We start from the raw sequence: 14,044 nt of genomic DNA on the forward strand, positions 1-14,044 counted from the left end.
ACGTTTGCTGTTGAGCTGTCTACCCGTGATGTATGTAGCCTTTTTGTCCATCATGACATAAAAAAAACAATCTTGCAATTTGTCCGTGTTGTCTGGTAAATGTAATTGGTAGTTTTACTGAGACACAAAGTGTGCAAAGCGTTTCTGTTTATGAACTCCGCTATTGCGGTCCCCCACACGTATGCGAAACGGGCAGTAGACACTTATTTTTCTCCGCGCAACGATTGGTCAGTCATTACCATCTGTAGCCAATGGGAACAATGTTGCTATGCTGTAATGTTACATTGATTGGTTCCCTTGACTGTCAGTCTGCCTCAGACGGGGTACTGTCTATGCGCAATAACATCAACTCAAGCGGTGCGCTCAGTATCGGATGGACCTCCTTCGTTACTTCTTGAGCGTTGAAGTCAACGCGTAGAAGAAAACCTTAACCCTCTAAACGGAATGAGAAGGATTTGACACATAAAGTTGTGATCGGCAAAGGACTAGAGGCGACGATTGAATTTTCTCTATCCAAAGGTAAAGTCAGCGCTTATTGTTATTGCGCAACTGTAACGGTACATGTTTAGAACGGACTGCATCTTGTCCGAAAGTTCATAATGGGGCCTGAGACTAGATTATAACTATTTGATAACAATTAAACGATAATACGATTCTGTATAACCTACAGGTATAGTTTATGATGCGAGTAGGATTGATGTAAAATATACGCGGTGGCACTACATGCGCTGGTTTTAGATTACACAAAGTTGGCAGTGTCGTATTCTGCACCACCGAATCCAAACATTGCTTTTGGTGCATGCGGACAATGGAAGAAGAAGTTGCAAAGAGGAATCCGTTATGAAATTGTTTTGGTTCTGACATGTTTTTGTTGACAATCATTTTTCATTACTTATGCCATATTAATATAATTGACAAGCTTGTATTGGTTGATTTAAGTCATTCAAAATGTTACCAACGTTTAGTGGTTGTAACAATATGCTGTAATAAATGTAACATCTGTTATCGTCATCAGTATTTTTAACCTTTAACAATCTTTCCTAAATGACTCTCAGTGACCTGATAGAGGCGCCTCACTATCTTGCTATATTTGCTAGAAGACCATACCAAAATAGTGAATCCAGTTTTTAAGGTCGGGCCACATAAACGGATGACAGCTGGTTCCCCTTGACTAGTCTACTGTAAATCTCGACAAAGTTGGCAGAGAGCAAAAGGGTAGCTATTTTTACCCACAGTAACATCTCTGTTCATTTTGACATTTTCATTGATATCTAACTTGGTTTCCTATTTAGTCATAATGACCTTAACTGGCATATAAATAATTCAACCACTTAACAGGTCGTTTTAAAACCACCCAAAGGAAGCTACCTATGGAACACATCACAGCAGATGCATCACTTGATATGGTCGAGCTCAATGTTTGTCACCCCTTTCTTAGCCACTCAGTACCATGACCAACACAGCCTTTTAAATCATTGTAAGCGTAAGCACAACATTCCAGCGTAAGCATGAAATCAGTGCCAATATGTCAATCAGTGCAACAGAGATATTGTTGTGTGGGCCAATAACTGAAAGGTCGCTGGTTCGAATCCTCGGGCAGACTAGGTGAAATATCTGATGTGCCTTTGAGCAAGGCACTTAACCCTAATTGCTCCTGTAAGGCCTGAGTAGGAGGCTTTCTCTATGTCAGCCGTCATACAAATGGCTGCGTATTGCTAGATTAGTATGGTAGCACACTTTGGAATCAATTGCCATCATAGATGCTGGGGGAAAAAATCTGGGCATTATGTCCCTATACGCATAGCCAGGACAGGTACAATACAATGTATAGTAAACCTGGTGATACTCATAGTCAGGAATGTCTTAAAATTCAACTTTCATTTCCCATGAAGAGTGTACGGTTTCATTTTTTCAGTGTTTACTCAAAAAAAATGTTGGGCACTTTGTGACGTAACTATGGTATACGTTCCCTAATGCACATCAGATAATGCAACACAACACTACAAGACAGTCCCCAAATGGATCTAATATTAGCGTGTGTTCACTGCTTCCTATCATCTTGTGTGGGCAAAAAGAGTGCTATTCAAAGGTCATTGCTGGGTGCTCATTTGGCAGTAAATCAATTCAGAGACCAGCTCTCTGCGTTGGCTCTTTCATTCATCCAATGCTAATAAACAGAGGGAGGGAGCATGGCAGGGATGTTTACACCTCTATCCTACTGGTCACACCTATTTCCTGCCAGTCATTCACACCAGCTGGGACATTAGCAGAAGTTCTACACCCCCTGGCCTCCTCGCATCCAGGAGACTGCCCTGTGTTGTGAAGGATGTGGCACATTCCATGTCTATGTTTTAAGCAGGATCTGATTGAGATGAAAAGCCTGGAGACAGTGCATGCATGTAAGTGAGTGTTTCCATGTGTATGTAGTGTATTTTTGTCAATGCGTGTAGGTCAATATACGTCTATGTGCATGTGTGTATGTGTGCATATATACAGTACCAGTCAAAACATTTGAACACCTACTCATCCCAGGGTTTTTCTTGATTTTTACTATTTTGTACATTGTAGAATAAAAATAAATTATAGTCCCATCAGGGAAGAGAGGGAGGCAATGCTTACCCTGTGATAATCAACTAAAAACAGCTGTTAATGAAAAGCAAAATAATAAAAAAAAATCTCAATGAGTCTGGTGGCTTTTTTGCTCAATATATACAGTCGTGGCCAAAAGTTTTGAGAATGACACAAATATTAATTTCCACAAAGTTTGCTGCTTCAGTGTCTTTAGATATTTTTGTCAGATGTTACTATGGAATACTGAAGTATAACTACAAGCATTTCATAAGTGTCAAAGGTTTTTATTGACAATTACATTGAAATTACATATTTGCAGTGTTGACCCTTCTTTTTCAAGACCTCTGCAATCTGCCCAGGCATGCTGTCAATTAACTTCTGTGCCACATCCTGACTGATGGCAGTCGATTCTTGCATAATCAGTGCTTGGAGTTCGTCAGAATTTTGGTTTTTGTTTGTCCACCTGCCTCTTGAGGATTGACCACAAGTTCTCAATGGGATTAAGGTCTGGGGAGTTTCCTGGCCATGGACCCAAAATATTGATGTTTTGTTCTCCAAGCCACTTAGTTATCACTTTTGCCTTATGGCAAGGTGCTCCATTGTGCTGGAAAAGGCATTGTTTGTCACCAAACTGTTCCTGGATGGTTGGGAGAAGTTGCTCTTGGAGGATGTGTTGGTACCATTCTTTATTCATGGCTGTGTTCTTAGGCAAAATTGTGAGTGAGCCCACTCCCTTGGCTGAGAAGCAGTTGGCATGACACAGGACTGATGGTAGCGCTCACCTTGTCTTCTCCAGACAAGCTTTTTTCCTGATGCCCCAAACAATCGGAAAGGGGATTCATCAGAGAAAATGACTTTACCCCAGTCCTCAGCAGTCCAACCCCTGTACCCTTTGCAGAATATCAGTCTGTCCCTGATGTTTTTCCTGGAGAGAAGTGGCTTCTTTGCTGCCCTTCTTGACACCAGGCCATTCTCCAAAAGTCTTCGCCTCACTGTGCATGCAGATGCACTCACACCTGCCTGCTGCCATTCCTGAACAAGCTCTGTACTGGTGGTTCCCCGATCCCACAGCTGAATCAACTTTAGGAGACAGTCCTGGCACTTGCTGGACTTTCTTGGGTGCACTGAAGCCTTCTTCACAACAATTGAACCGCTCTCCTTGAAGTTCTTTATGATCCAATAGATGGTTGATTTAGGTGCAATCTTACTGGCAGCAATATCCTTGCCTGTGAAGCCCTTTTTGTGCAAAGCAATGAGGCACGTGTTTCCTTGCAGGTAACCATGATTGACAGAGGAAGAACAATGATTCTAAGCACCACCCTCCTTTTGAAGCTTCCGGTCTGTTATTCGAACTCAATCAGCATGACAGAGTGGTCTCCAGCCTTGTCCTCGTCAACACTCACACCTGTGTTAACGAGAGAATCACTGACATGATGTCAGCTGGTCCTTTTGTGGTAGGGCTGAAATGCAGTGGAAATGTTTTTTGGGGATTCAGTTCATTTGCATGGCAAAGAGGGACTTTGCAATTAATTGCAATTCATCTGATCACTCTTCATAACGTTCTAGAGTATATGCAAATTGCCATCATACAAACTGAGGCAGCAGACTTTGTGAAAATTAATATTTGTGTCATTCTCAAAACTTTTGGCCACAACTGTACATTTGCTAAAAGTGCATCACAACCTCAGAAAAGGCGCCAGGGTATTCATGCCTTTCTTTCCATCCATTCAATGCCATTACAATCCTTAGAGTGCAGCATTTCCTGACTCCAGTCACTGTTAATGGACAGGGTCACTGTATTGGCATTGCTGCCTTGCCTAGCTTGAAGTAGCTTTATTTGTTGCATTGAACCAATTTTCATATTTTGCGCATGCGTATTGCCTAAACATGTTGTGTGGGTATTGCCTGGAGTAAGCTGTGCACATTTGTGCGTGTCTATATATTTTGGCTCTCAGATCTCTTGAAATTAACAAGGCTAGCTAGCAAAAACAACCTGACAAATGGACACTAACGTTACTATACTGTACAAACTATTTTCGAAGTTGGAATAATGTAACGCACCATTTTGGAGGGTTCGAAGAGTGGAAGTCAACTATAATGAAAGTTAAGACGAGGCAAAGGCAGCATACAAGATGTGACTTTATTCATGACAGGCAAGGCAACCACCATCTCCCTCACTGCTCGCTGTTGGGCAGGCGAAGAGAACTGGACTGTCCACCACAGGCGGCGCCATTCCAGTCATAATAATGGCCGAAACAGAGCAAACAGAATGGCATCAAACACTTGGAAATGTCATTACCAATTAATACCTTTTAGCTGGGTTTTACACCTCTTGGACATTTACTTTTGCTTTGTGGACGTACTGGGAATGGAGCTTCTCCCACCACTTAATGCGGGCCAGAACCTTGGCTTCTACAAGATGGATGCAACTCACTACACTTCAACCATTCTACATGCATGGAAACTCACACGCACGGGAGGATTCTGCTCTCTGACGGGCTGGATGCCCTAATGGATGGAGCTGCCTGTGTGCTGCGTGGGAGAAGAACTGTGCTACCAGCTACTGTTTGTGTGTGAGTTTTTGTGTCAGTGTGAAAATAAAACTGAATGAGGCCTTGGGGATGCGTCTCCAGTCCCTCATGACTGTGGGGCCTGCTGTGTGCATGCAGAATAAAATGATGGAAATGGGGTTCTGCTGAGACTTCTACAACACTGTCACGCAGAGGTTCACCAGACGAATGGACTTAATTTACAAGTGAAGGTAGGCCTTAATGCACTTTCCTTTGAAATTTGCAGGTTAGGCCACTGTTTAATCATGAGAATAGACAACGTCCCTTTGAATGCATTTGATTTATCAAGCTACAATTTCATGAGACTCTTTTTGATGTTTTGAACAGCATGTTTCAGTCATTTCGATTGTTGATATAGACATTTTGTTAGAATCTTTTTTTTAAATTATTATAAAAAAATGTTTACCCCTTTTTCATGATATCCAATTGGTAGTTACAGTCTTGTCCCATCGCTGCAACTCCTGTACAGACTCAGGAGAGAAGAAGGTCAAGAGCCATGCGTCCTCCGAAACAGGACCCTGCCAAGCTGCACTGCTTCTTGACACACTGCTCGCTTAATCCGGAAGCCAGCGGCACCAATGTGTCAGAGGAAACGCTGTACAACCGGTGACCAAAGTCAGCGTTCATGCACCTCAAGAAGTCGCTAGAGCGTGATGGGACAAGGACATCCCACCGGCCAAACCCTCCCCTAACCCAGACAACGCTGGGCCATTTGTGCGCCGCCTCATGGGTCTCCCGGTCACGGCCGGCTGCAACACAGCCTGGGATCGAACCCGGGTCTGTAGTAACGTCTCTAGCACTGTGATGCAGTGCCTTAGACCGCTGTGCCACTCGGGAAGCCCAGAACCTTTTCTATTATATACAGGAAACTGCCAAAATAAAGGAAACAGTGTGTGGCGCTACAGAGGGTGGTGCAGGCCGCCCAACATATCACTGGGGCCGAGCTCCCTGCCATCCAGGACCTCTTTATCAGACGGCATGAAAGGAAGGCTCGGAAAATCATTAAAGACTCCAACCACCCAAGCCACATACTGTTCTCTCTGCTTCCACATGGCAAGCGGTACCGGTGCTTCAAAACAGACACCAACAGGCTCCTGAACAACTTCTATCCTCATGTCATAAGGCTGCTAAATAGTATGTGTAGCCATTTTGTTAGCTATCTGAGTTGACCCTTGTCTTTTAGTCTTCTCTATGCACACTCACAGGGCCCTACACACACTGACACTCCAACACACATGCAAACTCCACACACACCCACTCATATACAATCAACATATACGCTGCTGCTACTCTGTTAATCATAAATCCTGATGCCTAGTCACCTTACCCCTACACATTTTTATTTAAACTTTTATTTAACTAGGCAAGTCAGTTAACAACAAATTCCTTTTACAATGATGGCCTACACCGGCCAAACCCGGACGACGCTGGGCCAATTGTGCGCCGCCAATCAAGGCTGGTTGTGATACAGCCTGGAATCAAACCAGGGTGTCTGTAGTGACGCCTCTAGCAAGGAAATGCAGTACCTTAGACCGCTGCGCCACTCGGGAGTCTGTACATACGCACCTCTATCGATCCAGTATTCCTACACATTGTAAATAAGGTACTGGAACTGACCCTGTATATAGTATGCTTTCTTACTTTATCGTGTTCTTATTTTTATTTCTAGTTTTTTTGGTTTGTTCTACCTTGTTATTTTTTGAATTACATTGTTATTGATTACTTAGTTGTTGGGAATAGATTTTGCAAAAACGCCATTTCACTGAATGAATGAATGAATGATTTCGTGTCAAATCACCAGTTGGCAACCCATCCCCTATGGGATTAATTGACACATTAACAAACATTACAATAATTCACTGTGATAATTCAGTTATAATTCTTCTTCCGGTGTTCTCTGCAGTGCGCATCGCATAAAGAGTGAAAACATCATAGTAAATCAATACATAATCGTAAATAAAGTTATCCAATCAATAACTATATCCCTAGAGCAGTAAAACAAATATACATACATATATATACGCATACATACATATACAGTTGAAATCGGAAGTTTACATACACCTTAGCCAAATAGATTTAAACTCAGTTTTTCACAATTCCTGACTTTTAATCCTATCAAAAATTCCCTGTCTTAGGTCAGTTAGGATCACCACTTTATTTTAAGAATGTGAAATGTCAGAATAATAGTAGAGAGAATTATTTATTTCAGCTTTTATTTCTTTCATCACATTCCCAGTGGGTCAGACGTTTACATACACTCAATTAGTATTTGGTAGCATTGCCTTTAAATTGTTTAACTTGGGTCAAATGTTTTGTGTAGCCTTCTACAAGCTTCCCACAATAAGTTGGGTGAATTTTGGCCCATTCCTCCTGAGAGAGCTGGTGTAACTGAGTCAGGTTTGTAGGCCTCCTTGCTCGCACGCCCTTTTTCGGATCTCCCCACAAATTTTCTATAGGATTGAGGTCAGGGCTTTGTGATGGCCACTCCAATACCTTGACTTTGTTGTCCTTAAGCCATTTTGCCACAACTTTGGAAGTATGCTTGGGGTCATTGTCCATTTGGAAGATCCATTTGCGACCAAGCTTTAACTTCCTGACTGATGTCTTGAAATGCGGATATGTTGAAGCAACAATTTTCCTCTCTCATGATGCCATCGATTTTGTGAAGTGCACCAGTCCTTCCTGCAGCAAAGCATCCCCACAACATGATGCTGCCACCCTGTGCCTCACAGTTGGGATGGTGTTCTTCGGCTTGCAAACCTCCCCCTTTTTCCTCCAAACATAACTATGGCCTTCCAAACATAACGATGGTCATTATGGCCAAACAGTTCTATTTTTGTTTCATCAGACCAGAGGACATTTCTCCAAAAAGTATGATCTTTGTCCCCATGTACAGTTGCAAACCGTAGTCTGGCTTTTTTTATGGCGGTTTTGGAGCAGTGGCTTCTTCCTTGCTGAGCGGCCTTTCAGGTTATGTCGATATTGGACTTGTTTTACTGTGGATATAGATACTTTTGTACCTGTTTCCTCCAGCATCTTCACAAGGTCCTTTGCTGTTGTTCTGGGATTGATTTGCACTTTTCGCACTAAAGTACGTTCATCTCTAGGAGACAGAACACGTCTCCTTCCTGAGCGGTATGATGGCTGCGTGGTCCCATGGTGTTTATACTTGCGTACTATTGTTTGTACAGATTAATGTGGTACCTTCAGGCATTTGGAAATTGCTCCCAAGGATCAACCAGACTTGTGGAGGTCTACAATGTTTTATTCTGAGGTCTTGGCTGATTTTCTTTTGATTTTCTCATGATGTCAAGCAAAGAGGCAATGAGTTTGAAGGTAGGCCTTGAAATACATCCACAGGTACACCTCCAATTGACTCAAATGATGTCAATTAGCCTATCACAAGCTTCTAAAGCCATGACAATTTTCTGGAATTTTCCAAGCTGTTTAAAGGCATAGTCAACTTAGTGTATGTAAACTTCTGACCCACTGGAATTGTGATACAGTGAATTATAAGTGAAATAATCTGTCTGTAAACAAATGTTGGAAAAATTACTTGTGTCATGCACAAAAGCAGATGTCCTAACCGACTTGCCAAAACTATAGTGTGTTAACAAGAAATTTGTGGAGTGGTTGAAAAACGAGTTTTAATGACTCCAATTTAAGTGTATGTAAACTTCCTACATCAACTGTATGTACACACGTGCCATTTACCACTTAGAATGTAAATATTTTTAGGTCTCCCTTTTTCTTTTATTCCAGGCTTTATCTAAATATTCCGCAAACTGAAATACACAATGGACAAAAAACATTTCAGTTTCTCCTCATCGCTCAGCCACATAATCCCAGGGTATATCTGGTGTGCTTTCTTGAATAAGAGCAAGCACATATCATGGTAGAAAGGGCAATGGAGGATAAAATTAGTTTCATTCTCTATTTCTTCGAGGTCACAATAGTTACATAGTCTTTGCTCTTCCATTTCACCACAATACCGACCTGTTTCAATACCCAGAGTCAATATCCCTGATCTTACCTGATTCAATACCCAGAGTCAATATCCCTGATCTTACCTGATTCAATACCCAGAGTCAATATCCCTGATCTTACCTGATTCAATACCCAGAGTCAATATCCCTGATCTTACCGGATTCAATACCCAGAGTCAATATCCCTGATCTTACCTGATTCAATACCCAGAGTCAATATCCCTGATCTTACCTGATTCAATACCCAGAGTCAATATCCCTGATCTTACCTGATTCAATACCCAGAGTCAATATCCCTGATCTTACCTGATTCAATACCCAGAGTCAATATCCCTGATCTTACCTGATTCAATACCCAGAGTCAATATCCCTGATTTTACCTGTCCACATAGTGATCTCTTGCTTTTAGGTAGGTTATACATAATATATCTCTCACTACCGAATTCACCCTTAAAAGGTTCTCAATTTGGGTTTGATTATGATTTATATATTTTTTTCATATTGCATCAACTGTTGTTTTTTAATAATATCTATGTCTCCTTTAATTTCAAATCAAAACAATGCAGTTCAAGAAATAGAATTAAGAAAATATTTACTAAATAAACTAAAGTAGAAAATACAAAGTAACACAATAAAATAACAATAACGAGGCTATATACAGGAGGTACCGGTACCGAGTCAATGTGTGGGAGTACAGGTTAGTCGAGGTAATTTGTACATGTAGGTACAGGTAAAGTGACTATGCATAGATAATAAACAGCGAGTAGCATCAGTGTAAAAACAAACGGGGGTGGTGTCAATGTAAATAGTCTGGGTGGCCATTTGATTAACTGTTTGAGCCTTCCTCTGACACCGCCTAGTATATAGGTCCTGGATGTCAGGAAGCCTGGCCCCAGAGATGTACTGGGCCGTACGCACTCCACTGTAGCGGCTTGTGGTCGGATGCCAAGCAGTTGCCATGCCAGGTGGTGATGCAACCGGTCAGGATGCTCTAGATGGTGCAGCTGTAGAACTTTTTGAGGATCTGGGGACCCATGCCAAATCTTTTCAGTCTCCTGAGGGGGAATGGGTTTTGTCGTGCCCTCTTCACAACTGACTTGGTGTGTTTGGACCATGATAGTTTGTTGGTGATGTGGACACCAAGGAACTTGAAACTCTCGACCCGCTCCACTACAGACCCATCGATGTGAATGGGGGTGTTCGGCCCTCCTTTTCCTGTAGTCCACGATCAGCTCCTTTGTCTTGCTCATGTTGAGGGAGAGGTTGTTGTCCTGGCACCACACTGCAAGGTCTCTGACCTCCTCCCTGTAGGCTGTCTCATTGTTGTCGTGATCAGGCCTACCACTGGTGTGTTGTCAGCAAACTTAATGATGGTGTTGGAGTCATGCTTGGCCAGGAGGGGCCTAAGCACGCACCCTTGAGGGGCCCACGTGTTGAGGATCAGCGTGGCATATGTGTTTTCTTACCCTTACCACCTGGGGGCAGCGCGTCAGGAAGCTTTGTGGGCACTATGGTATTGAACGCTGAGCTGTAGTCAATGAACAGAATTCTCACATAGGTGTTCCTTTTGTCCAAGTGGGAAAGGGCAATGTGAAATGTTATTGAGATTGCGTCATCTGCTGATCTGTTGGGGCGGTATGTGAATTGGAGTGAGTCTAGGGTTTCCGGTATGATGGTGTTGATGTGAGTCATGACCAGCCTTTCAAAGCACTTCATGGCTACCGACGTGAGTGCTACGAGGAGGTATTCATTTAGGCAGGTAACCTTCGTGCTTGAAACATGTAGGTATTACAGGGAGAGGTTGAAAATGTCAGCGAAAACCCCCGCCAGTTGGTCCACGCATGCTTTGAGTACACGTCCTGGTAATCCGTCTGGCCCCGCCGCTTTGTGAATGTTGACCTGTTTAAAGGTCTTGTTCACATCAGCTACGGAGAGCGTGATCACACAGTTGTCCGCAACAGCTGGTGCTCTCATGCATGCTTCAGTGTTGCTTGCCTCAAAGCAAGCATAAAAGGCATTTAGCTCGTCTGGTAGGCTCGCATCACTGGGAAGCTCGCAGTTGGGTTTCCGTTTGTAGTCTGTAATAGTTTTCAAGCCCTGCCACATCCAACGAGCGTCAGAGCCGGTGTAGTAGGATTCAATCTTAGGCCTGTATTGATGCTTTGCCTGTTTGATGGTTTGTCTGAGGGCATAGCAGGATGTCTTATAAGCGCCCGGATTAGTGTCCCGCTTCTTGAAAGCGGAAGCTCTAGCCTTTAGCTCGGTGCGGATGTTGCCTGTAATCCATGGCTTCTGGTTGGGGAAATGTATATACGGTCACTGTGGGGACGGCGTCGTAGATGCACTTATTGATGAAGCCGGTGACTGAGGTGTTATACTCCTTATTGCCATTGGATGAATCCCGGAACATATTCCAGTCTGTGCTATCAAAACAGTCCTGTAGCGTAGCATCCGCGTCATCTGACCACTTCCGTATTTAGCGAGTCACTGGTATTTCCTGCTTTAGTTTTTGCTTGTAAGCAGGAATCAGGAGGATAGAATTATGGTCAGATTTGCAAAATGGAGGGCGAGGGAGAGCTTTGTATGCACCTCTGTGTGTGGAGTAAAGGTGGTCTAGAGTTTTTCCCCCTCTGGTTGCACATGTGACATGCTGGTAGAAATTAGGTAAACCGGATTTAAGTTTGCCTGCATTAAAGACCCCGGCCACTAGGAGCACCGGTTCTGGGTGAGCATTTTATTTTTTACTTATGGCCTTATACAGGGCAGCAGGTAGCCTAGTGGTTAGAGCATTGAGCCAATAACCGAAAGGTTGCTGGATCGAATTCCCAGGGCAGACAATGTAAAAATCTGTTGTTCTGCCCCTGAACAAGGCAATTAACCCACTGTTCCCCAGTAGGCAGTCATTGTAAATAAGAATTTGTACTTAACTGACTTGCCTAGTTAAAAAAAAAAATCTAAATTATACAACTCGTTGAGTGCTGTTTTAGTGCCAGCATCGGTTTGTGGTGTTAAATAGACTGCTACGAATAATATAGATGCGAACTCTCTTGGTAGATAGTGTGGTGTACAGTTTATCATGAGGTATTCTACCTCAGGCGAGCAATACCTCAAAACTTCTTTAATATTAGACATCGTGCACCGGCAGTTATTGACAAATAGACACTCCCCCCCTCGTTTTACCAGACGTAGCTGCTCTGACCTGCCGAAACACGGAGAAGCCTGCCATCTCCATATTATTCATATCATCGTTCAGTCAAGTCTCTGTAAAACATAAGATATTAATCAAATCAATCAATCAAATTTATTTATAAAGCCCTTCTTACATCAGCTGATGTCACAAAGTGCTGTACAGAAACCCAGCCTAAAACCCCAAACAGCAAGCAATGCAGGTGTAGAAGCACAGTTTTTAATGTCCCGTTGGTAGGATAGTCTTAATCGTAGATCCAGTTTGTTTGCACGTTGGCCAATTATACTGAGGGTAGTGGTGATTTACTCATTTGCCGACGAATTCTCACAAGGCACCCAGACCTCCGCCTCCTGTATTTCGGTCTTTTCTTCACATGAATGACGGGGATTTGGACCTGGTCTCCGGGAAGCAGTATATCCTTTGGGTCGGACTCATTAAAGAAAAAATCTTCGTCGAGTTCGAGGATATGTTCGTTTTTGAGATACTTCTTAGCACCCCACACTCCTGCTGAATAGTCCAGAACAGGTCACACGCATGTCTGATGCAGTTTGGAATAAGTAGAATAACCAATATCTTTGAGTGTTTTTGTTTTTCCTATAACTCCCCCAAGAGCTCTACTTGCTGAGTCTGCCAGGGCAGATGTTCTCTATAGAAAGGTAATATGTTCATCAATAAAAGTACCCAAATATTTATAATTGCTAGTAAACTCAAGAATTTCTTCAACAAAACTGAAAAGCACTTCTCTTTGTACCCACTTCTCTTTCTAAAATGCATTATCTGTGTTTTTGTCTGGTTGATCATACTTGTGCATGTGACATTTTAAAACTTTAAACAAGGGTTACACTGTATGTTGATAGCATGTGCTTCCACACAGGTGTGGTCCCTGAGTTAAGCAATCAACATCCCATCATACTTAGGGTCATGTATAAAAATGCCCAGTTGCCCATTATTTGGGCTACCTTTGCTAGAAGACAAGATCTCCGTGCCTTTGAAAGAGGGGTCTCAAAGGAGCATGGGGGTTTAAAGGATGTGTATATCTGTCTGTCACCAGATCTCAACCCAATTGAACACTTATGGAAGATTCTGGAGCTGTGCCTGAGACAGTGTTTTCCATCAACAAATTATGGAATTTATTGTGGATGAATGGTGTCGCATCCCTCCAGTAGAGTTCCAGACACTTGTAGAATCAATGCAAAAGCGCATTGAAGCTGTTCTGGCCCAACGCCCTATTAAGACACTTTGTTGGTGTTTCCTTTTTTTGGCACTTGTTTAATAATATCTCACATAATATAATTGTGTGTTTTGTGCGCGCCTCAAATCCGAAGAATTGTAAATCCTTTTTTTATTTACATTTTTTATCCCCAATTTAGTTGGTCTTGTCCCATCGCTGCAACTCCCGTACGGACTCAGGAGAGGCAAAGGTCGAGAGCCATGCGTCCTCCGAAACACGACCCTGCCAAGCCACACTGCTTCTTGACACACTGCTTGCTTAACCCAGAAGCACCAATGTGTCGGAGGAAACACCATACAACTGGCGACACGAGTCACCATGCATGCACCCGGCCCGCCACAAAGAGTCGCTAGCGCGCGATGGGACAAGGACATCCCGGCCGGCCAAACCCTCCCTAACCCGGATGACACTGGGCCAATTATGCACCGATTGTGCGCCTCCTCATGGGTCTCACAGTCGCGGCCGGCTGCAACACAGTCTGGGATCGAACCCGGGT

At 43.1% G+C, this 14,044-nt stretch overlaps 1 protein-coding gene across 1 annotated transcript in view; it reads left to right on the plus strand.

The window, feature by feature from the left end:
• Positions 1-305: 305 nt before the first annotated feature.
• Positions 306-14,044, plus strand: part of LOC115148751 (protein yippee-like 1) — a 30,396-nt gene continuing 16,657 nt past the window's right edge. Inside the window, exon 1 of the mRNA XM_029690944.1 lies at positions 306-519. The gene's annotated coding sequence lies outside the window, so the exon portion shown is untranslated. The remainder of the gene's footprint in view (positions 520-14,044) is intronic.

This window comes from Salmo trutta, chromosome 15 (genome assembly GCF_901001165.1).
Source record: "Salmo trutta chromosome 15, fSalTru1.1, whole genome shotgun sequence".
NCBI lineage: Eukaryota > Metazoa > Chordata > Actinopteri > Salmoniformes > Salmonidae > Salmo > Salmo trutta.